We start from the raw sequence: 27,881 nt of genomic DNA, 5'->3' as shown, positions 1-27,881 counted from the left end.
CTTTATTTTAAGAACAGGGGTTCAATCCCTGGGTTGGTAAGATCCTCTGGAGAAGGGAATGGATACCCACTCCAGTATTCTTGCCCCAAGAATTCCACGGACAGGAGCCCAGTCGGCTACAGTCCACGGGGTCACAAAGAGTCGGACACACTGAGCAACTGATACTTTCACTTTACATTGACCAAAAATGAGCTTATAGTACAGAATTCTCAAGAACCCTTCACACACACATACAGTTTCCTCTATTATTCATACATTGCTTTCGTATATGTGTTACAATTAATGGACCAGTATTGATGATCTTTACTAACTGAAGTCTATAATTTAAAGTTTACGCTTTGTGTTAGACAGTCCTGTAGGTGAAGGAAGAGGGTAAAATGTGTAATGTCAAGTATCTGCCATTACATATCATAAGAATGGTTTTCCTGTGCTAAAATCCCCGTTATATTTCACTTATATATCTCTTCCCCTATCACCCAAACCTCTGACAATCACTTCTATGTATATTGTCTTTATATTTTTGTCTTTTTTAGAGTGTCAAATGGTTGGAATCATACAATAGTCAGCCTGTTCAGACTGGCTTCTTTCACTTAGCAGTATGCATTTAAGTTTTCTCCATGTCGTTTTGTTGCTTAATAGCGTGCTCATTTATTTTTTATCATCAATTAATATTTCATTGTAGGCATATACCATAGTTTTTTCATTCATTTACCTATGAAATGACATTTTGGTTGCTTTTCATTTGAGGTAATTGTGAGTAAAGCTGCTATAAACATTTTTATACAAATTCTTATATGGACATAAGCTTTCAACTCAAGGATAAATACCTAGAAGAATGATTGCTGTATACTATGTTAAGATTATGTTTAGATTTGAAAGAAACTGCCAAACTTGTTTTCCAGAGTAGCTGGACAATTTTCATTCCTTCCAGCAATGCATGAGACCTCCTGTTATCTTATTACTTACTCTGCATCCTTACCAGCACTGGCTATTGTGCTATTTTGAATTTTAACCATTTTAATACATGAGTAGTCATATCCAATTGCTGCTTTAATTTGCAGATCCCTTATGACATGATGCTGAATGTCTTCATATGCTTAGTTGCTATCTATATATCTTCTTCGGCGAGATATCGCCTCACATCTTTTCCCCATTCTTAAATTGGATTGTTTGTTTTCTTATTGTTGAGTTTTAAGAGTTTTTTGATTATTTTTAGAGGTAAGTCCTTTATCAGGTATGTGTTTTGCAAATATTTTTTCTCAATCTGTTGCTCATAGTTTATTTTTCTGAATGGTGCCTTTTATAGAGCAAAAGTTTTTAATTTTAATACAGTCTAACATACATACATTTTTTTCTTCAAGGATTATACTCACAGTGTTGTATCTAAAAACTCAAGTAAACCTAAATTTTCTCCTTTTGTTTTCTAGAAGCTTCATAGTTTTTGTTTTCCATTTAGGTTCCTGATCCTTTTGGATTTTTGTTAAAGTTTAAAGCCTGTTTAGATTCTTTTTTTTTTTTTTTTCCTTTAATGTGGATATCCAATTATTCTGGCTCATTTGTTGAAAAAAGTTGTTCTTTCTTCATCTAGTTGCTTCATTCCTATGTCAAAGATCAGTTGACTATATTTGTGTGGGTCTATTTCTAGCCTCTCTTTTCTCTTCTGCTGATCTATGTGTTCATTGTTCTCCAGTGACATGCTGTTTTGATTGCTGTTTATCACTAATTTGTGTCCAACTCTTTGCAACCCTGATGGATGCTCCAGGCTCCTCTGTCCATGGAGGACAGTTGCCAGTATTCAGGCAAGAATACTGGAATGGGTTGCCATTTCCTTCTCTAGGGGATCTTCCCAACCCAGGGATCAAGCCCACATTATCTGCATTGCAAGCAGATTCTTTACTGCTAAGCCACCAGGGAAGCCCACTGTCCTAATTACTATAGCTTTAAAATAAACTTTAAATTCAGTGATATCATTCCTCCAATTTTGTTCTTCAGTATTGTGTTGGCTATCCAGGATCTTTTATCTTTTCAAATAAATTTTATAATCAATGTGTTATATTCAAAATAACACATTGGCATTTTGATTGGGATTACATTGAATCTGTAAATCAAGTTGAGAATACACATCTCAATAATATTGCATCCGCTTACTCATGAACATGGAACAGCTCTCCATTTATTTTGATCTTCTTTGATTTCTTTCATCAATGATTTATAGTTTTTCTCAAATATATTTCCTATCAACTTTTTGTTAGACTTAATGTCTAACTATTTCATTTTATAATATTACTGTGAATGCTATTATATTTTAAATTCCAGATTCCAATTTTTGTTATTAGCATATTGGATAGCAGTTGACTTTTGTATATTTGTATTCTACAAACTTTCTATAATAGACTATTAGTTTCAAAGACTTTGTTTTTTTGGTCAACTATGAGATTTCTATGTATATAATTATGTCATCACCAAACAAATGCAATTTTATTCCTGCCTTCAGTCTGTATTGTGATCCACACAGTCAAAGGCTTTGGCATAGTCAATAAAGCAGAAATAGATGTTTTTCTAGAACTCTCTTGCTTTTTCGATGATCCAAGAGATATTGGCAATTTGATCTCTGGTTCCTCTGCCTTTTCTAAACCCACCTTGACCATATGGAAGTTCACGGTTCATGTATTGCTGAAGCCTGGCTTAGAGAATTTTGAGCATTACTTCACTAGCTTGTGAGATGAGTGCAATTGTGCGGTAGTTTGAGCATTCTTTGGCATTACCTTTCTTTGGGGTTGGAATGAAAACTGATCTTCTCCAGTCTTGTGGCCACTGCTGAGTTTTCCAAATTTGCTGGCATATTGCGTGCAGCACTTTCACAGCATCATCTTTTAGAATTTGAAATAGTTCAACTGGAATTCCATCACCCCCACTAGCTTTGTTCATAGTGATGCTTTCTAAGGCCCACTTGACTTCACATTCCAGGAAGTCTGGCTCTAGGTGAGTGATCACACCATCATGATTACCTGGGTCATGAAGATCTTTTTTGTACAGTTCTTCTGTGTATTCTTGCCACCTCTTCTTAATATCTTCTGCTTCTGTTAGGTCCATACCATTTCTGTCCTTTATCAAGCCCGACTTTGCATGAAATGTTCCCTTGGTATCTCTAATTTTCTTGAAGAGCTCTCTAAACTTTCCCATTCTATTGTTTCCTCTATTTCTTTGCATTGATTGCTGAGGAAGACTTTCTTATCTCTCCTTGCTATTCTTTGGAACTCTGCATTCAAATGGGTATATCTTTCCTTTTCTCCTTTGCCTAAATGGGTATATCATTCCTTTTCTCCTTTGCCTTTCACTTCTCTTCTTTTCACAGCTATTTGTAAGGCCTCCTCAGACAGCCATTTGGCTGTTTTGCATTTCTATTTCTTGGGCATGATCTTGCTCCTTGTCTCCTGTACAATGTCATGAACCTCCGTCCATAGTTCATCAGGCACTCTATCTATCAGATCTAGTCCCATAAATCTATTTTTTATTTCCACTGTATAGTCATAAGGGATTTGATTTGTGTCATACCTGAATGGTCTAGTGGTTTTCCCCACTTTCTTCAATTTAACTCTGAATTTGGCAATAAGGAATGCCAGATAACCTGACCTGCCTCTTGAGAAACCTGTATGCAGGTCAGGAAGCGACAGTTAGAACTGGACATGGAAAAACAGAGTGGTTCCAAATAAGAAAAGGGGTACGTCAAGGCCGTATATTGTCATCCTGGTTATTTAACTTATATGCAGAGTACATCATGAGAAACGCTGGGCTAGAGGAAGCACAGGCTGGAATCAAGATTGCCAGGAGAAATATCAGTAACCTCAGATATGCAGATGACACCACCCTTATGGCAGAAAGTGAAGAACAACTAAAGAGCCTCTTGATCAAAGTGAAAAAGGAGAGTGAAAAAGTTGGCTTAAAGTTCAACATTCAGAAAACTAAGATCATGGCATCCAGTCCCATCACTTCATGGCAAATATATGGGGAAACAGTAGAAACAATGGCTGACTTTATTTTTCTGGGCTCCAAAATCACTGCAGACGGTGATTGCAGCCATGAAATCAAAAGACGCTTACTCCTTGGAAGGAAAGTTATGACCAACCTAGAAAGGTCTATCTAGTCAACAGAATGGAAAGACTAGAGATCTCTTCAAGAAAATTAGAAATACCAAGGGAACATTTCATGCAAAGTTGGGCTCGAAAAAAAACAGAAATGGTATGGACCCAACAGAAGCAGAAGATATTAAGAAGAGGTGGCAAGAATACACAGAAGAACTGTACAAAAAAGATCTTCATGACCCAGATAATCATGATTGTGTGATCACTCACCTAGAGCCAGACATCCTGGAATGTGAAGTCAAGTGGGCCTTAGAAAGCATCACTATGAACAAAGCTAGTGGAAATGATGGAATTCCAGTTGAGCTATTTCAAATCCTGAGAGATGATGCTGTGAAAGTGCTGCACTCAATATGCCAGCAAATTTGGAAAACTCAGCGGTGGCCACAGGACTGGAAAAGGTCAGTTTTCATTCCAGTCCCAAAGAAAGGTAATGCCAAAGAATACTCAAACTACTGCACAATTGCACCCATCTCACAAGCTGGTGAAGTAATGCTCAAAATTCTCTAAGCTAGGCTTCAGCAATACATGAACCATGAACTTCCATATGGTCAAAGTGGGTTTAGAAAAGGCAGAGGAACCGGAGATCAAATTGCCAACATCTGCTGGATCATGGAAAAAGCAAGAAGAGTTCCAGAAAACATCTATTTCTGCTTTATTGACTATGCCAAATCCTTTGACTGTGTGGATCACAATAAACTGTGGAAAATTCTGAAAGAGATCGGAATACTAGACTACCTGACCTGCCTCTTAAGAAACCTGTATGCAGGTCAGGAAGCAACAGTTAGAACTAGACATGGAACAACAGACTGGTTCCAAATAGGAAAAGGAGTACGTCAAGGCTGTATATTGTCACCCTGCTTATTTAACTTCTATGCAGAGTACATCATGAGAAATGCTGGACTGGAAGAAGCACAAGCTGGAATCAAGATCGCTGGAAGAAATATCAAAAACCTCAGATATGCAGATGACACCACCCTTATGGCAGAAAGTGAAGAGGAACTAAAGAGCCTCTTGATCAAAGTGAAAGAGGAGAGTGAAAAAGTTGGCTTAAAGCTCAACATTCAGAAAACAAAGGTCATGGCATCTGGTCCCATCACTTCATGGGAAATGGGGAAACAGTGGAAGCAGTGTCAGACTTTATTTTTGGGGGCTCCAAAATCACTGCAGATGGTGATTGCAGCCATGAAATTAAAAGATGCTTACTCCTTGGAAGGAAAGTTATGACCAACCTAGATAGCATATTCAAAAGCAGAGACATTACTTTGCCAACAAAGGTCTGTCTAGTCAAGGCTATGGTTTTTCCATTGGGCATATATGGACGTGAGAGTTGGACTGTGAAGAAAGCTGAGTGCTGAAGAATTGGTGCTTTTGAACTGTGGTGTTGGAGAAGACTCTTGAGAGTCCCTTGGCCTGCAAGGAGATCCAACCAGTCCATTCTGAAGGAGATCAGTCCTGGGTGTTCATTGGAAGGACTGATGCTAAAGCTGAAACTCCAGTACTTTGGCCACCTCATGCGAAGAGCTGACTCATTGGAAAAGACTCTGATGCTGGCAGGGATTGGGGACAGGAGGAGAAGGGGATGACTGAGGGTGAGATGGCTGGATGGCATCACCGACTCGATGGACATGAGTTTGAGTGGACTCCGGGAGTTGGTGATGGACAGGGAGGCCTGGTGTGCTGCGATTCATGGGATCGCAAAGAGTCGGACACAACTGAGTGACTGAACTGAAGTCAAGGCTATGTTTTTTCTAGAAGTCGTGTATGGATGTAAGAGTTGGACTATAAATAAAGCTGAGCACAGAAGAACTGATGCTTTTGAACTGTGGTATTGGAGAAGACTCTTGAGAGTCCCTTGGACTGCAAGGAGATCCAACCAGTCCATCCTAAAGGAGACCAGTCCTGGGTTTTCATTTGAGGGTCTAATGTTGAAGCTGAAACTCCAATACTTTGGCCACCTGATGCCGAGAGCTGACTCATTTGATAAGACCCTGATGCTGGGAAAGATTGAGGGCAGGAGGAGAAGGGGATGACAGAGGATGAGGTGGCTGGATGGCATCACCAACTCAATGGACATGGGTTTGGGTGGACTCCGGGAGTTGGTGATGGACAGGGAGGCCTGGCGTGCTGCGGTTCATGGGGTCGCAAGGAGTTGGACACAACTGAGCGGCTGAACTGAACTGAACTGAATCTGTATGCACTTTGTTTCCTTTCCTTATGTTGTTGTATTCTAGTACAGTGCTGAATAGTACTAATAAGGGACATCCTTGCCTTATTTCTGATTTTAAGGGAAAAGCGACCTTTACCACAAATGGAAGTCAGTGTATAATGTATAAAAATCTTAAAGGCAATAAATAGGCTGTTCAGCAAGTTATTTTAAAATATAGAATTAAGCATCAGATAAAACTGTCAAAAATAGTTTGCCACTGCGGAGTAGAATATTGATAATAAGGAGGAGTGATGAAGGGGCCTGCTATTTATTACTTTATCTTTCTGTACTTTTTGACTTGGAAAACATATGTTACTATGAGTATTTTAATAATTTTCTTCAAAATAATATAAGTAATTTTTATGAAGCCTATTTTGAAACCTAACTGGGGACAACTTATGTAAATCAGTTAACAGTTTTTGGCACATAGAAAGAAACCACTGAATGATATTTTAACATAACTGAAGAGAAAATTTTGATGATTTTAATACCAATCATACTAGTATTACTTTCATAGAGAATACCAACTGAAACAAAATTGATAAATTAAGTTGAGATTCATGGATGGATTTTAAAGGACTGATGGTAGGTAGGTGGTTTCTGGTTGCTTAATAAATCTGTATGGACAGTAGACATACTTACAAAAGAATTTGATTTGGTTATGAAAGTCTTGCCTTACTGGAGTAGGTGGGCATTATCTTCTGATAGGCAGAAGAGGAAAAAGAAAATGGATTAGATTTTGTTTGTTTTTCCTCTCTGTTTGTTGCTCCAAAAAAGAGAAATGCAAAGACTCTGTGAAGAGTGAATTGTTTTGACAGTCACTCTGGACACATCTTTTTAGTTCTTTCTGAATAGTATCTAATTGGATGTTATTTCTGCAATGCTAAAAATTTAATTCATGTCCATCTCCTTTCTTCTTTCCATTTTTCTCATTGGATAGTGAATCAATATAAAGTCAATATATTAAAACCGTAAGATCAGTATAATTCAACACATACCTTTCTCCCATCTAAAAACTGTATCCTTCCAAGAGAAGTCTTTTCTTCTCACAAAAAGTGATATGCACTTTAGACTCTATGTATAAATCATAAAACACATCTTTTTTTTCCCCCTCTTCAGTGATAAGAATTGAATATGAGGACTTTAGCTTTAAAAAGTAAGGCAGACTAGACCCTGAAAGACCATCCTTCTATTGGACAACTAGGTCCTTGAGAAAACTTCAGTACACTTTGAGGTATGCAGTAAATGAAAGAAAATTTCTAGACACCTCTCAGATTCTCCATCTTAAACACTACTACCTCCTACCACTTTGAGAGGAGATTAAAAAAAAAAAAAAAAAGACTACAGAAACAAAGGAGCCCTGAAAAGTAAGGCGTCAAAAGGTGACCTTTCTCTGAAGGAAAATTGTACTATCAGACTGTGTTTCTTTTTTGTGCTTCATAACATACGACCACAAACTTAATAACTTAGAGCAAAATACATTTACTATCTCACTGTTTCTGTGGATTGAGAGTCTTAGATTAGCTGAGTCCTCTGCAAGGTTGCAACCAAGCTATCAACAAGGTCCAGGTTATCTAGAGGCTTATTGGAGAGGGTTTGTTTCTAGGTTGACTAATGTTGTTGGAAAAACGTATTTTCTTGCAGTTATGAGACTCATAACAGCTTCTTTCTTCAAGGTCAACAAGGAGGGCAAGATTTTAGAACAAGTAGGTTAAGATAATGAAGTCTTATATAATGTAATACAATGGTAGGAATGTCATACAATCATCTTTGCCATATTATGTTGGTTGGAAAAAAGTTATAGATCGTGCCCATACTCAAGGAGAGGGAATTATACAAGGACATGTACACCAGGAGGTGGGGATCATGGTTGTCATCTTAAAATCTGTCCACCGTAAGACCTATTGATCAGGATTCTAAGGACAATAGAATGGACAAGCGTGGAACTTGAAATTTCTTCATTTGGCCAACAGCTCCAGTCAATTCAATTCAGTTGCTCAGTTATGTCCAACTCTTGGGCTCCAAAATCACTGCAGATGGTGACTGCAGCCATGTAATTAAAATACGCTTGATCCTTGGAAGAAAAGCTATGACCAACCTTGTCAACATATTAAAAAGCAGCACGTCAGGCTTCCCTGTCCATCACCAACTCTCAGAGCTTGTTCCAACTCATGTCCGTCGAGTCCGTGATGCCATCTCATCCCCTTCTCCTCCTGCCTTCAGTCTTTCCCAGAATCAGGGTCTTTTCCAGTGAGTCAGCTCTTCTCTCAGGTGGCCAAAGTAATGGAGTTTAAGCTTCAGCATCAGTCCTTCCAGTGAATATTCAGGACGGATTACCTTTACAATTAACTGTTTGGATCTCCTTGCAGTCCAAGGGACTCTCAAGGGTCCTCTCCAACACCAGTTCAAAGGCATCAATTCTTCAGAGAACAGCTTTCCTTATAGTCCAACTCTCACATCCATACATGACTACTGGAAAAACCATATCTTTGACTAGACAGACCTGTGTCAGTAAAATAATGTCTCTGCTTTTTAATATACTGACGAGGTTGGTCATAGCTTTAGTTCCAAGGAGCAATTGTCTTTTAATTTCAGGGCTACAGTCACCATCTGCAGTGATTTTGGAGCCCAAGAAAATAAAGTCTGTCATTGTTTCCATTGTTTCCCCATCTATTAACCATGAAGTGATGGGACTGGAAGACATGATCTTAGTTTTCCAAAAGTTGAGTTTTAAGCCAGCTTTTGCACTCTCCTCTTTCACTTTCATCAAGAGGCTCTTTAGTTCCTCTTCACTTTCTGCCATAAGGGTGGTGTCATCTGCATATCTGAGGTTATTGATATTTCTCCCTGCAGTATTGATTCGAGCTTGTGCTTCATCCAGCCCAGCATTTCACATAATGTCCTCTGCATATAAGTTAAATAAGCAAGGTGACAATATATAGCCTTGATGTACTCCTTTCCCAATTTGGAGCCAGCAACTCCAAAGGGCATAAAATGATCATCAACTGTCCATAACACTATACGGCTTCTTTTAAAGAAACATGGAAGGAGGTATGCAAGTCTTTTCAGATATTTAACTACATAAGAATCATCATATTGGTCCCAAAGAGCTCATACCAATTTATATTTCAAAGCCATCTCTTGATGATAACTTCTCAATTTAGGCTTCCAGAATCCATACATAATATGATCAGTGAAACATGGGTTTATTGTAACAAATGCAAAGAAATACATAAGGAAGTAAAGTGAATGAGATTCTACAAAGGCAACATGCTTTTGTAGCTCCCATAGCATTTAATTATTGAAAAGCAACATGCTTTTATGCTCCCATAGCATTTAATTATTGAAATTATCAGAAATAGTTTATAAACTATGAACTAAGTATTGCAAAAATAAAAAATGAGATTTTATTTTAAACTAACTTACTAAAAAATAGCAAGCCATATTGTAAAAAATAATTTTTCATGAAAAATTATCAAAGTCAGAGAATCAGGTAAAGAGTTAAAAAGCAGATTAGGTACTACTAAGAGTACCTAAAAGAGAGAATTAAAATACATTGAAAAATAAAAGAAGACACACAATCTATTGCATGAAAAGGAAAGAAGATGAGAGTTTTTTGTTTTTTTTTTTAATGGCCTGAACAATGGGGAAAGCAGAATGAGATAGTATAAGGTATGCTGCAGTCCATGGGGTCGCTAAGAGTCGGATACGACTGAGCGTCTTCACTTTCACTTTTCACTTTCATGCATTGGAGAAGGAAGTGGCAACCCACTCCAGTGTTCTTGTCTGGAGAATCCCAGGGATGGGGAAGCCTGGTGGGCTGCCGTCTATGGGGTCCCACAGAGTTGGACACGATTGAAGCGACTTAGCAGCAGCAGCAGCAGGATGAAAAGATGGATAGTATGAAAGATAAGTTATATTTGAAGAGATAATAGCTGTGATTTTTCTCAGATTTGAGGAAAAATACCTGTCTACAAAGGCAAGAGATGAAATTAATCCCAAGTGGAATAATAAATAAAATGAAGTAATATCAATGAATAAAATGAAACACACCTACATCCATGGTAGTAAAACTTCAGAATACCAAGGTGATTTTAAAATTTATAGAGAATAGCAAAGGCCTGATAGGAACCAACACATTACTCAAGATGAAGAACAAAACAGGACCATGTAGAACAGCTCTACCATGTAGTAAGTCTTGTTATAATGCTATTTTAATTAAGGCGGTGGGGTAGTTTTGTTGGAAAGGGACTGGTGAAACATGCACACACATACACTCACACACAAAGACAGAGAGAGAGCCCCAAAATAGAGCCACACATCTATGAAAAGACAGGGTATGACAGAAATAGCCTTGCACACCATGAGGAAATGAAGGAATAATTTAATAAGTGATGCATTTATCAATTTGGATAAAATTAAATTGCACCTTGACCACACACCATACAGAAAAATATATGCCGGATGGCTGTGTCCTTAAATGTAAGAGGTGAAGCATGAAATTTTTGATGAGAATTGTATGAGAACAACTTCTGATTTGTGGTTAGGAAATTATTTAAAATACTGGACATAGGAAATAAGATGGATAAATTTTGCTGTATTAAAAATTAAGAAATTCTGTTTATAAAAAGGCACCATGAAGAAAGTGCACGTCAACCCAATGTTGTAGATAGTATTTATAACTTATGTATTTAGGGTCGCATTGTAGATAGTATTTATAACTTATGTATTTAGGGTCACAAAGAGTTGTACATGGCTTAGCGACTAAGCAACAACAACATATGTAACCAATAATGAAATGGTATCTAAAGGAGAAATACACAGCTCATTAAGAAAACATAAAGTAATCCAGGGAAAAATGGCAAAAAACAGTAGTAGACACATCACAAAAGAGAAAACATGAAGAGACAATACACATATAAAATTATGTGATCTTATGATGACAGCAGTACAAATTAAATCACAGTAAATTATCATTTTTGTACTACTTTTTTGACCACAAAATAAGTCTGCCAAGGATCAGAGGTTGAAATATAAACTTATAAAAGCACATTGGAAATAATTTTGTCCTGTCTTAGAAGATTGAATATAAAATCCCCACCATCTGGCAATTTTATTCAAGGTATCAATCTGGGAAAATTAGTACATTTATGTACCAATAGATATTTTTTAAAGTCATAACATCATCATTCATAATAGAAATATGAAATGAAAATGACATAAATGTTCATCAACATGAAAATGTATCAATTATAGCATGTTCACTCAATGGAAAATTATACAACAGCATGTCAGTGATGCTTAAAAGTATAATTTTAGGTTAAAAAGTCAGTCATAAGAGAGAACTAGACATAATGATTCCATTTTTGTAAAGCTGAAAACCAAGCAAAAACAGAATGTTATTTAGTAATGTGTGCTACTAATCACAATGATAATAATAATGATTAACAATTAAAATTGTCACAGTGCTTGCCATATGCAAGGCCTCTTTCTACATGCTAAGATGTATTAGCCAGTGTCATTCTTATATGAGATAGATGCTGTTATCAATAATTATCCCCAAAATAATAATTTGGAAACTGAGGTAAAAGGGGTTAATGTAGACTAAGAGTCAGCATTCTTAACCATTATGCTACACCACACAGAGGTGATAACTAGGAGATGTACGTAAAGCAGGGAGATGGGATGGCGAGGAGCACACAGACTGATGCAAAAGTATTGGTAACAGTTAAGTTTTTGGTCCAATGCTGAGCAATAGGTACACATTTTAATATTTTCTACCCTAACATTCATATATAGATAGATAGATAGATAGATAGATTATACATACTGTGCTTTCGAATGTGTATAAATGTTTTTGAAAGAATAGAATTTTATGGCATTAGGCCATCACCTGACTATCTGCTTCCAGTATCTTATTAAATTTAGCCATCTGCTTTGCCCTACAATTGTACTTACTGGTGGGTTTCTTGTGAAAGAAAGTGAAAGTGAAGTCACTCAGTAGTGTCTGACTCTTTGGGACCATGGACTGTAGCCTACCAGGCTCCTCAGTCAATGGGATTTTCCAGGCAAGAATACTAGAGTGGGTTGCCATTTCCTTCTCCAGGAGATCTTCCCAACCCAGGAATTGAACCCTAGTCTCCTGCATTGTAGGCAGACGCTTTACTGTCTGAGCTGCCAGGGAAGTCCACCAGGGTCTCTTGTAAGCATCACCAATTGTGTACTTCGCAGTACCCGGCATTGTCCTAAACATTTTATATGTTTCTTTCTCTTATTTTTCACAGTAATCTCATGATGTAGGTATTTTTATCAGTATTGTTCCAATTTTACTGTTAAAAAAAGAAAAAAAAAAAAAGTATAGAAGTCAAGTAACTTAATCAAGTCACACAGCTAGGTAGTACCAAAATCAGATTTTTATCCATCCTATCATAAAATCTGTTTTTATGAGCACAGGTTATTCTCATCTACCTAAAGCAGAATAGTAAATTAATTACAAAATAGACTTCTCCAAAGTTAACATACATGACTTTTTTGTTAGCTATTACTAAGCCACTGGTTTCTAAGCATCATTTTATTTACCCTTTGTTCAAGGTAAATTTATATACATTTACAGAAGTCCAGTATATAAAATAGATAAAATTTCTCTGGTTGGAGTAGATGAAAACCCACCTATATTGATGTTCAGAGGTTCTGCCAAATCTATTTGTAAAACTTACAACAGTTTTTGCACAGTTGAGTGTTAGTGATAGATTGGATTGTTGTGTCCCTTTCTATTATAGAAATGTATATACATGCCCTTTGCCAAGATATTTAGGCATACCTAGCTTTAATGTAGACAGAATATGTTTTCCATCCTTGTCTGTCGTGCTCCCTATCTGTCGCTGTTGAACTTGGCCATGTGACTTGCCTTTGCCAATGGAATAGTAGCAAATGTGACATAAGAAAGACTTTAAATGCTGCTGTGTACTCTGGCTTTGATTCTTGTCTTCCTGCCATTGCAATAAGAAGAGCATGCTCTGAATAACTATTTGTTCTACAATGGAATATGTGGAATAAATCCAACCTGACCTGCAGATGAACTCACTGAGCCTGATTAAGCCCAACCAGGAACAGTCAAAATTCACTTGACCCACAGACATAGAAACAAAAAAAAAGTTTGCCATGGTAAGCCACTGAGATTTAGGGATTGTTTGTTATATAGCATTATTACAGTAAAAGCTGCCTAATGCAATAAGTGTATTGTAAGTCAGAAAATAGTATTAACAAAAGCATAGACGTCTAAAATATAGCAAGTTCTTCAGCATTTAAAATACTTCCATGAGAGTCAGTACCATGCAGTGAAAGAAGAAGAGCCTCCAGTGTCTGGCAGACTTGGTTAAAGGCTGAAATTAATGAGTATCTGGACCTCAATTTCCACATCTAACAAAGGGACACGTGGGTTTGGGGGGGGTGTGTGTGTGTGTATACATATATATATGTATAAGTAGTTTAGAGCATGTAGACATTTAACAAATGGTGGTTTATTATTGTATCATTATTAAGCAAATAATGGAGACACAAGAACCTCTTTTCAAAAGAGCATCTTGAGAACAGAGATATGTTACTCTATTTTATCCCCATTTTTGTTCCAAGAAAGAGAGAGTGACAGGGTCACTGTATCTATGACACATACTCAAAATTCAGTGTTAGGAAAAACCCCAAACTGTGCCCCAATAACTTGAGAACTTTGTCCTGTTTCTTATTTTCCTGAGAGTAATGCCAGCAGAGGAAAGGGCCTTGTTTATTTAACTGTGATCCCACAGTGCCTATTTGACAATAAACATTTAACTTTCCATTTCCTTATTATTAAAGATTCTGAAGATGCATGAAGTTTCTTGTCAAAAATTTACTTATCTATTATGCACCACTAAATTTGTGTGGTGTCCTACATTTGAACTCATCTTCTACAACACAGAGAATCTGTTGAAAAATGTCTCTTTTTTCACGGCCTTCATGATACAGTGACTCACTCCCTTGTGGGTGGTAGGTAACTCTGCCCTTGGTCACTGAGTGAATGATTTGGAAAGCTTCTGTGGCTGAATGTATTTGAGTTAAATGATGCAGTAGGAAAGATGGAGGTCATGGAAAGAGCATGGCACTGCAGATTGTCAAATGATGCATGGCAGCCTTCTGGAATGTGGTGCAGATGGAAAGGCTATGAATATGTTTCAGGTACTGCAGAAATTAGAACAAGCAGAAATCCACACAGGTTCCCCCTGGACATTGGGATCTGGTGTCAGTGTTCTTAGAAATACAGATGGTGTTACAATACACCTAATAGCCTTAACTCTGACCATCTGGACCCTAAAAAGACCGCTTGCTTGGATTCCCTAATCAGTGACCATGTTTTACTGCACGGGAAGCAACTAGACATAATGTTTCTGGACTTTTTTTTTTAACTGATAACCTTGGCATTCCTATTTTCTTTCTGTGAAGTGATCCCTCCACCCCTGTCATGTCTAACCCTCTCTGCTCTGAGCTGATTGGGACACCTGATTCCAAGTAATTCTACTCTGTCCCTCATTCATCATATGGGAACAAATTTGTATATGGGGACTCTGAGCAGCTCCCATCCTCCAAGATAAGGTGATATGCTCATAAATAATTTGGTTCTGTCAACAAGCAGCAGAAGAAACATCGGACATGAGCTTTTACTGTTGTCTTTGTTGCATGACTTAAGAGGGAGGCATTACCTCTCTGAGCTGCAGCAAAGCCAGTGCAAAGCAATCACTCAAGATACAATCCCATTGGAGTGGCAGGGTAATTCTTGGTAGTATTGATTTGTGTTTTGCTCTCCTGCCCGTTTTAGGAGAGTACCCAGGCTGCCGTGTTCATGTTTGCCTCAGGAGAACTTCATGTTACCAGGTTTGATAGCTGAGGCTGCTGGGCTTTACTTCTACAACTGAGTTTCTGGAAAAACTACTAGTGAGCAATTTCAACAGCAGCGGGGAATAAAAAAAATAAAAAAAACAAAGCACTGGTTGAATTCTGTTCCCCTAAAAGATATGTTGAAGCCTACCTGTCAATACTTATGAATGTAATCTAATTTAGAACCTTTGCAGTAATCAAATTAAGGTGAGGTCATACTGGATTAGGATGGGCATTAAATCTAATGATTAATGTCCTTAGGAAAAGACTATGTAAGTAAAAATGCAGACACACACAGGGAGACCACTGTATGAAAAGGAGGCAAAAATTGTAGTGATACAGCTGCAAGTCAGGGGACACCAAGGATTGCCAGCAACCACCAGAAGCTAGGAGAGAATCGCAGGACAAATTCTCTGTTTGAGCCTCCAGAAGAAACCAAGCTTGCTAACACCTGGATCACAGACTTCTAGCCTCCAAATTTGTGAGAAAACATTATTTTTGTTGTTTCAAGCATCCTAAATCATCTGCAGTTTCTAAAACTTATCATTTTCCTTGTACTCAGTTACCAAAAACTAGTTAAGATTAAGTAGGAACATCTTAAGTATCTTACTGACATAACACGGTATATATTTCAACATGAAGACCTCCATCAGGTTCTTACTATGAAAAATAATGATAAAAAAATAGTTTATAATTGTTGTACTTGAAAAGAGTTCATAACTGATTGTTCCTGTCTCTACATTTTCTTTCTTTTTTTTACCAGCACAGTTAGTGGGGTGGAAAGGATGTGGCCCTAGAGAAACACCCTTCCTAAGCATCATCCTGCAAGTTCACTTTTTTCTTGGCCTACCTGTACTTTCAGAATGATTTGCAGTTAGAATTTCTATGATGATATGCATTTTATTTTCTCAGATGGAATCCATGACCTGAGATTAATACAGTCATTCCACTGAGGTAGATAGGACTCTTAACAAGATTAGGAGAATTATGGCTAATCTAATCCTTGGCTAGTAACATTGGCAGAAAGTGGGAAAGAAAGATCATTTGCATGTGGTAAGGGATGATGAGGATCAGAAAAGACACTGGGTTCCAAACTTACTGCATAAATGCCAAAACATTACAGGTAGGTAACCCATGGCCAAGAAGAGTTCTATAGAGAAGATGTAGATTGGGGGATAATTTAATAAAATTATTAATAATTATTATTATTATTAATTATATTATTAATATTATAATATTAAATTATAATAATATAATATTATTATTATATTTATTATTAATTATAATTATTAATTATATTATTATTGTTAATAATTTAATAAAATTATTATTAAATCCCAGGATTCTACATAATCTCATTTCTGCATCCTGCGATTATTCCTATTATGTGAAGTACCTATGAGTTGGATGGTAGCAACTCATTAAGAAGAACCAACCTGGCTTAATAAATAAGACTTTGGAAGATATGTCATTCAGTTACATAAAAGAGTTTTTCATTTCACCTAAAGTTACCTTCTTGAACTTTGCAGGTGCAAATGATAGTAGATTGTACATTGAGCACTAATAATTGACACAGATGGCTTATTTTTAGCAAAGCAGCTCCCAGAATACTTTACAGCACCTACACACAGAAAGAAATCTACATCTTAAAAAATACAGCGAGGCTGTCAATTTGAACACGCAGTTGCATAATAAACTTTATCAAGAACTTATTTCAGAAAATAGGGCTATACCCCAAGAACTTTTCCTTGATGCTTTCATGTAGACCATTTTGACAAATCAATTTTCTCCCCAGAGATGTTTTTATGAATATAAAAGGCATAAAATACTTTAAGCATTTACCTGGTATATTTGTCCAATAATTTATGAGGAATTTAATATTTATAATATTATTTCCCAGGGAAAAAGGAGAAGACTGAAATTCTTAGAAGTATTTAGGATGTAATACTTTATATCATGACCTCAAGAAATATACAGTCTAATCAGGAAAAATTAAATTTAAATGGAGATGGAATTGACTACCCACTCCAGTATTCCTGCCTGGGAAATCCCGTGGAAGAGGAGTCTGGCAGGCTACAATCCACGAGGTCACGAAAAAGTTGGACACGACTAAACAATAGCACCACAGAGGAGAATCAGCTCAATTTGTTTAATTGTTTAATTTAATTCAATTGTTTAATTTAATTGTTTAATATTGATTTTTCTTATTTGAAGATTTCTTAGATCTTTTTTCTTTACCACGTTCAAACTATGTGCAAATAAATGGTAAATGAAAGCCTAAGAAGCAATGTCTTTATGTATTTCTTAGCATTCTTTTCAGTAACCCATATGCTGCACCAACCTGATCTTCATAAACAGTGACACCTAGCATATATGAGGTCCTCTAGAGTGCAGTTGTACAACTTAAACAAAAATACCTTTCAAAAATACATATGGAATTGGTCTCTTCCCTTTATATCTGCCTTGGAATATTCTACAAAGACTAAATTCTAAAGATGTTTTTCCCATCCTTCTCTGAAAGGAAAATCCAGCTCATAAAAGAGAACCCAACTCAATTTGTCATGCTTCTGTTTTCACAAAACACACATTGAGTTTTGTTGTAGAGATTTCTTAGAGCACCTCTTGACATTACACATTCAGACAGAGGTCAGAGTCCCCTGTCCTAATCCTCAATCTTTGGCATCTTAAGGCTTCAGTTAATGTCCATCTCTTTCAAGATTGCTAGGTGAAGTGAAGTCAAGATTTTGCAGTTAGGAATAATAGTTCCCACTTAATTTTCACTCAATCTGTTATTTAAAAAAAATCTAAGCTGCTGTAACAAAACTACCTCAAAATATAATAGTTAAAATACATAGCTGTTTATTTTTCCATGTTGTAACAGTTCAAGAGGGTAGGCAGGTTCTATTCCATAATGTTGTTTGGGGACCCAGGCTGGTACAGCAGTTCTTCTGTCTCCAACAAGTGGCCTCCAAGCTTGCCTTATTCATGGTTCTTTCTGCTATGAAGATCAATGTGAATCTAGTTATGTCTATCCAGTGCAAAAGGGGAAAGAGAAACTGTCCAAGATTACCAATATTTTTTTTAAATGAGGTATAATTTGTATACATCACTTGGATTCACTTTTTACCAGGGAAAATTGATTTATGGATCTGCACAGCTGTTTAGCAGGCTGTTAAATAGTCTTTCAGGACAGCCATGAGGGAAGAGATTATTAGGAAACAGCTAAGAGTTTGCACACTCAGAAGTTCATAGCAGCAATATTTATAATAGCGAAGAAATGAAAGCAACGTAAGTGTCCATCAACAGGTGAATGTATAAAAAAGAAATTCTCCATAATTTAAATCAACATCTTCTTCCAACAACTGTGAATAACTTAGCCAGAAATCTATTTGGGGGTCTAGATCACCCATACAAGGTCTAAATGTCTTACTTCTGATGCTTGAATATGTACCTCTTTATGGACTGTGAAGAAGGCTGAGCGCCGAAGATTGATGCTTTTGAACTGTGGTGTTGGAGAAGACTCTTGAGAGTCCCTTGGACTGCAAGGAGATCAGCCCTGGGATTTCTTTGGAGGGAATGATGCTGAAGCTGAAACTCCAGTACTTTGGCCACCTCATGCGAAGAGTTGACTCATTGGAAAAGACTCTGATGCTGCAAGGGATTGGGGGCAGGAGGAGAAGGGGACGACAGAGGATGAGATGGCTGGATGGCATCACTGACTCGGTGGACGTGAGTCTGAGTGAACTCTGGGAGTTTGTGATGGACAGGGAGGCCTGGAGTGCTGCGATTCATGGGGTCGCAAAGAGTCAGACACGACTGAGCGACTGAACTGAACTGAACTGATGATAGAATTAAGTTTTCTATGAGATGCAATTTTCCATGACCATCCTGTTATCTTCAGACAAGATATTAATTGCCTTACCTCTCTGTTGGTGCTAAGTACTATAAAGAAACACACCATAACATAAATGCTAAAAATACATGGTAGCTCACTGAAGATACTGATTGCTGTTCATTCTCTAAACTTGTCAAGTTTTGAGGGCAACCTATTGATGCATGTGCTTGATTTCCATAAAGTACAAACAAAACTAGTGAAGGTGATGGAATTCCAGTTGCGCTATTTCAAATCCTGAAAGATGATGCTGTGAAAGTGCTGCACTCAATATGCCAGCAAATTTGGAAAATTCAGCAGTGGCCACAGGACTGGAAAACATCAGTTTTCATTCCAGTCTCAAAGAAAGGCAATGCCAAAGAATGCTCAAACTACCACACAATTGCACTTATCTCACACGCTGGAAAAGTAATGCTCAAAATTCTCCAAGCCAGGCTTCAACAGTACATGAACTGAGAACTTCCAGATGTTCAAGCTGGTTTTATAAAAGGCAGAGGAACCAGAGATCAAATTGCCAACATCTATTGTATCATAGAAAAAGCAAGCGAGTTCCAGAAAAACATCTATTTCTGCTTTATTGACTATGCCAAATCCTTTGACTGTGTGGATCACAACAAACTGGAAAATTCTGAAAGAGATGGAAATATCAGACAACCTGACCTGCCTCCTGAGAAATCTGTATGCAGGTCAAGAAGCAGCAGTTAGAACGGGACATGGGATAACAGACTGATTCCAAATTGGGAAAGGAATACATCAAGGCTGTATATTGTCACCCTGCTTATTTAACTTATATGCAGAATACATCATAAGAAATGCCAGACTGGATGAAGCACAAGCTGGAATCAAGATTGCCAGAAGAAATATCAATAACCTCAGATATGCAGATGACACCACCCTTATGGCAGAATGTAAACAAGAACTAAAGAGCCTCTGGATGAAAGCAAAAGAGGAGAGTGAAAAAGTTGGCTTAAAACTCAACATTCAGAAAGCTAAGATTATGGCATCTGGTCCCATCACTTCATGGCAAGTAGATGGGGAAACAATGAAAACAGTGACAGACTTTATTTTTTGAGCTCCAAAATCACTGCAGATGGTGACTGCAGCCATGAAATTAAAAGACACTAGCTCCTTGAGAGAAAAGTATCACCATCCTAGACAGCATATTAAAAAGCAGAGACATTACTTTGCAACAAAGTTCCATCTAATTAAAGCTTTGTTGTTTTTTTTTCAGTACTCATGTATGGGTCGGAGAAGGCAATGGCACCCACTCCAGTACTCTTTGCCTGGAAAATCCCATGGATGGAGGAGCCTAGTAGGCTGCAGTCCATGGGGTCGCTAGGAGTCCTCCACGACTGAGCGACTTCACTTTCACTTTTCACTTTCATGCATTGGAGAAGGAAATGGCAACCCACTCCAGTATTCTTGCCTGGAGAATCTCAGGTATGGGGGAGCCTAGTGGGCTGCCATCTATGGGGTCGCACAGAGTTTGACACGACTGGAGCGACTTAGCAGCAGCAGCAGCATATATGGGTATGAGAGTTGGACTATAAAGAAAGCTGAGCACTGAAGAATTGATGCTTTTCAACTCTGGTGTTGAAGAAGACTCTTGACAGTCCCTTGGACAGCAAGGAAATCCAATCACTCCATCCTAAAGGAAATCAGTCCTGAACATTCATTGGGAGGACTGATGCTGAAGCTGAAACTCCAATACTTTGGCCACCTGATGGGAAGAAGTGACTCATTGGAAAACACCCTAATGCTGGAAAATATTGAAGGCGGGAGGAGAAGGGGACAACAGAGGATGAGATGGTTTGATGGCCTTCACCAACTGAACAGACATGAATTGAGCGGGCTCTAGGAGTTGGTGATGGACAGGGAAGCCTGGTGTGCTGCAGTCCATGGAGTCACAAAGTGTCAGACATGACTGAGAGACTGAATTGAACTGAACAGCCTTCTCAGATCTGATCTTAGTCATAATTATGGAAATAAATGCTATTAAACATGACAGTCTGTATGCTTGTCTCTGGGTATTGCCTGATACTTTCAGGAAAGCAAAGACCACAACTTCTGGTGGCGAGATAGTAGCTTCACTTAAAACATTGGACTAAACTTCATGTGGGAAGAACAGATTATGTCTGATTCTTGTTTGTACCCCAGAATGCTGCATAGCACCTGATACCTCAGAAGTACTCAAAAAGTGTTTTTTATAACCGTGCTAGACTCAGGGCGAGGGCTTCCCTGGTGTCTCAGTAGTAAAGAATTCACCTGCCAATGCAGGAGACGCAGGTTTGATCCTAGGGTTGGGGAGATCCCCTGGAGGAAGAAATGGCAGCCCACTCCAATATTATTGCCTGGAGAATCCCATGGACAGAGGAGCCTGGTGGACTACAGTCCACGGGGTCGCAAAGAGTTGAACGGGACTGAGCGACTAAACAATAACAAGACTCAGGGTAGTTGTGGTAGGCAGACTGATGCCCATCCACCCAGCGAAGATATCAATGTCCTAATCCCTGGAGTCCACACATGTGTTAGATTGCATGCTAATGTATGACCTAAAATAGAAAACATTATCCTAGATTATCTGGAAAGTTCCAATATAATTGCGAAATAGAGATGAAGGAGACAAAAGAGTCGGAATCCGAGAGATAGCATGCTGGGAAAGATAATGCCTCTGCTGACTGTGAAGAAAGAAGAGATCCTGGAGCCAAGGCAGCAGGACAATCTCTAGAAAGAAGCTACAGAAGGTAAGAGAAGAGATTCTTGCCTAGAAACTTGGGCAAGAAGCACATCTCTGGTAACATCTTCATTTTAGCCCAGTGCAACCCATGTTGGACTTACGACCTCCAAACTATAAGATGATAAATTTGTGTTTTGTTTTTGTTTTCAGGCATAAAGTTTGTGGTAATTTGTTACAGCAGCAGTGTGGCACTAACAAATAACAGAATGTTACAGGGCTATCCTTAGAGGCTATATTGTGTGTGCTACGTCACTTCAGTCGTGTCGAACTCTTTGCGACCCCAGGGACTGTAGCCCACCAGGCTCCTGTGTCCATGGAATTTTCCAAGCAAGAATACTGGAGTGGGTTGCCACTTCTTCCTCAAGGGCATCTTCCTGACCCAATGACTGAGCCAGCATCTCTTTCGTCTCCTGAATTGGCAGGCAGGTTCTTTACCACTAGCACCACCTGGGCCCGGATTTAAATGTGGGGTCAGCCATCATCTACTTGTGTGACTTGGAAGCCACCCAACTCTCCAAGTTTCAGTTTTCTCAAGTGTCAAATAGGATAATTGCCCTTAACCACACAGGCCTTTTATAAGAATTAAATAAAGCACTTAAAACAGTGTCTGGCACAACCTGTTTTTTAAAACATTTGCTATTTTTATCATTGTTTTGTAATTATCATAATGTTATTTTAGTAAGGCCAGCTATTTCACCCCCACCCACCCACCTCTTCTCCAGCTTCATTCGTGAAGAATTTGAAAAGGCTTACAGAAAATATATATGAGGGATTAATAGAAGGCAAAAATTAAGATCTTATGATCTACAAATTATAATGTAAGCATCAGGAACTATAAACCAAAACTCTTGTACTGAATTATCCTCCCTAGTTGTTGTGGTTAGGTTCATGTCTCATAGAGAAACCTGTACATAAATAACTAGAATGGACAAAAAGTGACATGAATCATTTAAGGCTTGAACGGTGTACTTTGACAGCTGTCACCTAGGTAGATCATAGCAAAGTTTCAGGAAAGTAGAAGTAAATAGAGTGGGCCTGAGAAAATTATCAGGATTTGAATAAGTGGACAATGGAAAAAAACAAAGAAACAAACATAAAGAGTAGATCCTTTCCATAGAACACATCAACAGCATACCTCGACACAGCGCTCAGCAAGCTTACTCTTTTCTAAACAAAACCACCCATGTCACACTCTATCCCACCTCTCACATATCTTCCCAAATGTATGCTTAGTCATTCAGACTGACTCTCATCTAAATTCCTTTTCACTCACCCCAGCTGTATATAAATATTTCCTCAGCTACAAGGCTTCCTGTTGCGCCCTGTTCCTCCTCAGGCATGCTTGCCTTGAAAGGTTGAATACTTGCCTGCTCAAGAAATCAATCAGTGTTGCTGTATCCCTTTGTTCAGAAAAGTGGACTGCTTCAAACCTTGTAGTAAGTCCCTTCAACCATAATTCTCTAACCCTTCAATCATAATTCTTATAAAAGAAGTGGCAGCATCTTCCTGGACTTAGCAGTTGTGATCAAATATACCCCTCTCAAAATTACTGAGAACCTTCTCTTAGAATGTGAGAGAGCAGACTTCTGAATACAGAAATCTTGATCCTTTATAGTTGTAAAAATTACCTATAATAAACTTTGACTGCATGATACCTAGGTTATAGAAAATGTACCTACCTTCCAAAGTATCAGGCCTTCTTGATAGTTGAGTTAAAGTCTAGTTTCTGGATAATTTCAGAGTGACTATTCTGAGGTCCGGCAGCACATATAATAAGAACATGTGAAACATTTAAATTTAGCCCCAAAGTGACCTGGAAACAATAAGTTTTAATGTTTGTTTTACTCTTGGCAAGAAAAAGGAAAAACACAAACACACACACACACGTACAAGAGAGTAATTTCAACTAGTCCTGCTTGAAGTGTTAGAATCAATTTATGCATTCAACAAATATTTCTTGAGCTTTTATTTCAAGAGAATTTGAATCATAAAAGTTAGAAAAATAGAAAATTATTCATTCTTATACAAATAAGCTCTCAATCTAGTAGTGAGGTAGAACCACGAAAAATTTACAGCAGACAGGGGCAAGATCACAGCTAGAAACAAACTGTAACAAGTAGGGAAAAGTATGAACCCTGGAGTACGGTGCTCTTGACACACCAGAGAAACAAACTTTTTTTTTTTTTTTCAGAAGTAATAATTGACTATTTTTGTGGGAGGGGATTCTTTGCCTCTTTATATTTTCTCCTCTACCCATGCATGTGTGTGTGCTCATGGGCAAGAAAAAATATATATCATGCCCAAGCTTCCATCTTTCTTTACCCATGTCTTGGCAGCTTTTAAAGAAAAGAGCTATTAATCTTATTAATCAAATTCCAGAATATTCACTGCTGCATTCTAATGCAATAGTTCCTGAGTATAAAAGGCATGAGACCATACTTATCGCCTATTCTTTCTTCTGTTTCATTTCTCTCACTTCCTGCTCCTATGAGGTCAGCAGGGGAACATGACCACTCTCATCCAGACAACTACTCTGATGATTCAGATATTCTAGAGTCTAGAAATGGAGTCAGAAGCCCCTTTTATTCTAAACTCAAGCTATGTGCTATGTCACAAGTCACCAGAGATGATGGATAGTGGAACAATAGAGGGTAATTTCCCAGAAATCAAAATAATCATATTTCCCCATTTGGCTATAATTCCTTGTTCTCTCACTTTCTAATACAGAACTTCAAGGAGGAGGATGAGTAGGTGTTTGGATTCAGGGATGAAAACCACCCCAAACTCCATTGTCAAAAACAGCTTGAGCTGAGTCTTAAATGAAAAGTAGGATTTTCTAAGCAAGGGGTAGGAGGTGGGGGTGGGAGGTAGCTGGAACAGGCAGCATATGGAGAGCATTTGAGAGCTGAGCAAACGGCATCAGCCAAAGTGTGATACAACTTTGGAGACCATGGAGAAGAGCAAAAGATAGCAAGGCTGGATAGGCCTGGGTCCAGGTCAAAAAGATCTGACTGTTATGCTAACATGTTTGGATTTTATTCTGTAGGCTATCAGAAGCAAGTGAAGGAATTTAAATTGAAGAAAAAGATAATAAACCAGTCTCTTAAAAAGTATCTTTGACGGCCGTAGGACTAATCAATAGGAGAAAATGAGAGCAGCCAGGAAATAACTGTGATAATCTAGGTAAAAGAGAGCAGTGATGCTATGGACTGAACGTATTCTTCCAAAATTCATATGTTGGAATTCAGATGTCCAGTATGATGATTTTGGAGATGGGATATTTGGGAGGTAATAAAGTCTTAAGGTTAGAGCTTGCATGAATGAAATCAGCCCCTGTAAGAGAAGACATGAGAGAAGTGTTCTGTCTGTGTCATGTGAGGATAAAGCAAGAAGGTTACTGTCTGCAAGCCAGGAAGAGAGTTCTCAGTAAGAACTTGCTCTTGGACTTCCCAGCCTCCGGAACTCTGAGAAATAAATTTCTGTTATTCAGGCCAACTGGTCATTGGTATTTGTTGTAGCAGCCTGAGCAAATTAAGAAGAGTGGCAAGGGAGGAAAGAATGGAGTTATCTAAGTATCTGATGTGTATTGAGAGTCAATTGATCTGGGCACTTCAAACCCATTCACTTTTTATTCCTCAAAATAACGCTGTGAAGAGAGAATCTCCTTTTGACATAAGGAGAGTCAGGATTAGAACCCATGTCTGCTTCATTTCAACTCACTGTCTTTTCACACAAACCTATCTTTCATGCCAGAGGGAATGAAGAAAATATTATGGACAAAAGAAATTAGGAGGTCAAAATAATGGAAAAATGAATGATGCAGTAGAGATAGAATAAAGGAGGAGCCTTTGACTTGTGATTGAGACAATAAAACGAAGGCTGGTTCTCATGGAAAAACCAAGGGGAGATGCCCAGTGTAGCTGGAAATTGATATGGAGACCACCAGAGAGGCCTGTGCTAGAAGGCACACATCACACAGAGGAAGGAAAAGCAGAGAGAATGAGAGAAATATGAGTACGGATGAAGTATTTGTCAAGATTCACTCAGGAGACAGAATACACACCAGTTGGTTGTTCATTTGTGGTTATTGTTTTTTTTTTTTTTTTTTAACAAAAAGAAATGAACGTAAAGGTTAGTTAGTGTTGAAGAACTGAAGCTATCAAAGTGGAACAACATGGTAATACAGAAGGAGCAAAAGCACAAAGTAGCTACCAGCCCTTGGACAGGGAGAATAGGAGAAGTGGGCATTATTAAAATCTAAAAGTTTAAAGAAAGGGTCTTGAGGAAGTACTTCTCAGACCTGTGAGGAGGGGTGTTTGGTGTCCCCAAGACTACGCTTATTCTACATGGTTCACTAGGACTCACAGGACTCAGAAAGCTGTTAGACTCGGTTATGGTTTCTTAAAGCAAAGTGGTAGGGATCAAAATTGATAAAAGGAAAAGGTGCATGAGGAGAAATCCCTGATAAAAACAGGTACACATTTCCAGGTGTTCTCTCTGTGTAGAGCCAAATAGATGCAATTATTCAGCCATGATTGTCAATATCTGTGAGGTGCTGACAACCAGAGAAACTCACCCCACCTTGGGGTTATTGGATTACTGGTTATTGGGAGTCTTTAGCAGGTTTAATAATGCACCTGTATAAGTTATGTCCAAGGCCTAATCATTGGTACTTGTGAACTTGACCTTATTTGGAAATAGGGTCCTTGTAGATGTAATTAAGACTTCCAGGATAATACCATATTAGATTTAAGACAGGTCCTAAAACCAATTACTGGTGTCATTATAAGAAAAGGAAAGGGAACAGGGACACAGAAAAGAAAGCCACGTGAAGACAGAAGAAGGATTCTTCCCTGGTGCCTTCAGAGGGACCATGGTCCTGATTTCAGCGTCCTGATTTCAGACTTCTGACCTCCAGAACTGTAAGAGAACCAGTTTTTAATGTTTTAAGCCACCAAGTTTATGGTAATATTTTTTTTCAACAGCTCAAGGAAACTCTCACAGATTTTGGCCCCAAGAAGTGTGGCATTTGCTGCTGTAGCAAATACCTAAAAATGTGGAAGTGACTTTGAGATATGGTAATGTGTAAAGATTGGAAAAATGTTGAGGTGCATGATTTTAAAAGTCTACAATTCTTTAAAGAGAAAGTTGGTGGAAATATGTATATTATAAATGATTCTGATGAGAGCTCAGAAAGTGAGGAACATACAGAGTTTCTACCATGTTAAAGAATACATGTATGGTCATGAATATAATGTTACTGGAAATATGAGCTTTGGAACTGTTTCTGGTGAGATCGCAGGAGGAAATGAAGAACTTGGTATTGGAAACTGGAGGAAAGGTGATCCTTATAACAATGTGGCAGAAAATGTAGCTGAACTGTGTTTTCCTGTTGAGTGAAATACAGAACTGATAAGCAATGAACTTGAGTATTTAGCTGAGTAAATTTCCAACAAAGTGTTGAAGACACAGCCTGATTTCTCCTTGCTGCTTAAAGTAAAATGCAACAGGAAAAGGATAAATTGAGAAAGGAACTTTGAAGCAAACAAAAAAGCACCTGATGATTTGTAAAATCCTCAGCCTGTCCAGATTATAAAAGATGCTAAAGTGTGCTCTGCAGACAGGACCAAGGGAATGGCTGGACATAGTTCTGCTAAGGAGATTAAGAGTGGGGCTCACATATCCAGTCAAGCAACTGAGCAGAAGTCAGGCATAGAGGCATAATCATACAGGAAAGATGTGTGGAAGAACCTCCTGTCTCATGATGTAGATCCCCTGACTATCATGGGACAGCCATGGTTTTTGAGAATGCTGTATCACCAAAACCACTTTCAGCCTGGAATGAAGGGGACAGAGATGAGATGAAATGAAGAAAGGCTATCAGATCTCTGGAATTCCACAGGGGAAACAGACTGGTAATCTTCCTGGGATGCAAATGTGATATCCTTCAAGAAAACAGAAAAATGACTTAAAGGGCAGAGCCAGTGTCCTGAAGGG

The sequence above is a fragment of the Bos javanicus genome, chromosome 5 (genome assembly GCF_032452875.1).
Source record: "Bos javanicus breed banteng chromosome 5, ARS-OSU_banteng_1.0, whole genome shotgun sequence".
Lineage (NCBI taxonomy): Eukaryota > Metazoa > Chordata > Mammalia > Artiodactyla > Bovidae > Bos > Bos javanicus.
Note: the sequence above shows the minus strand (reverse complement) of the source record.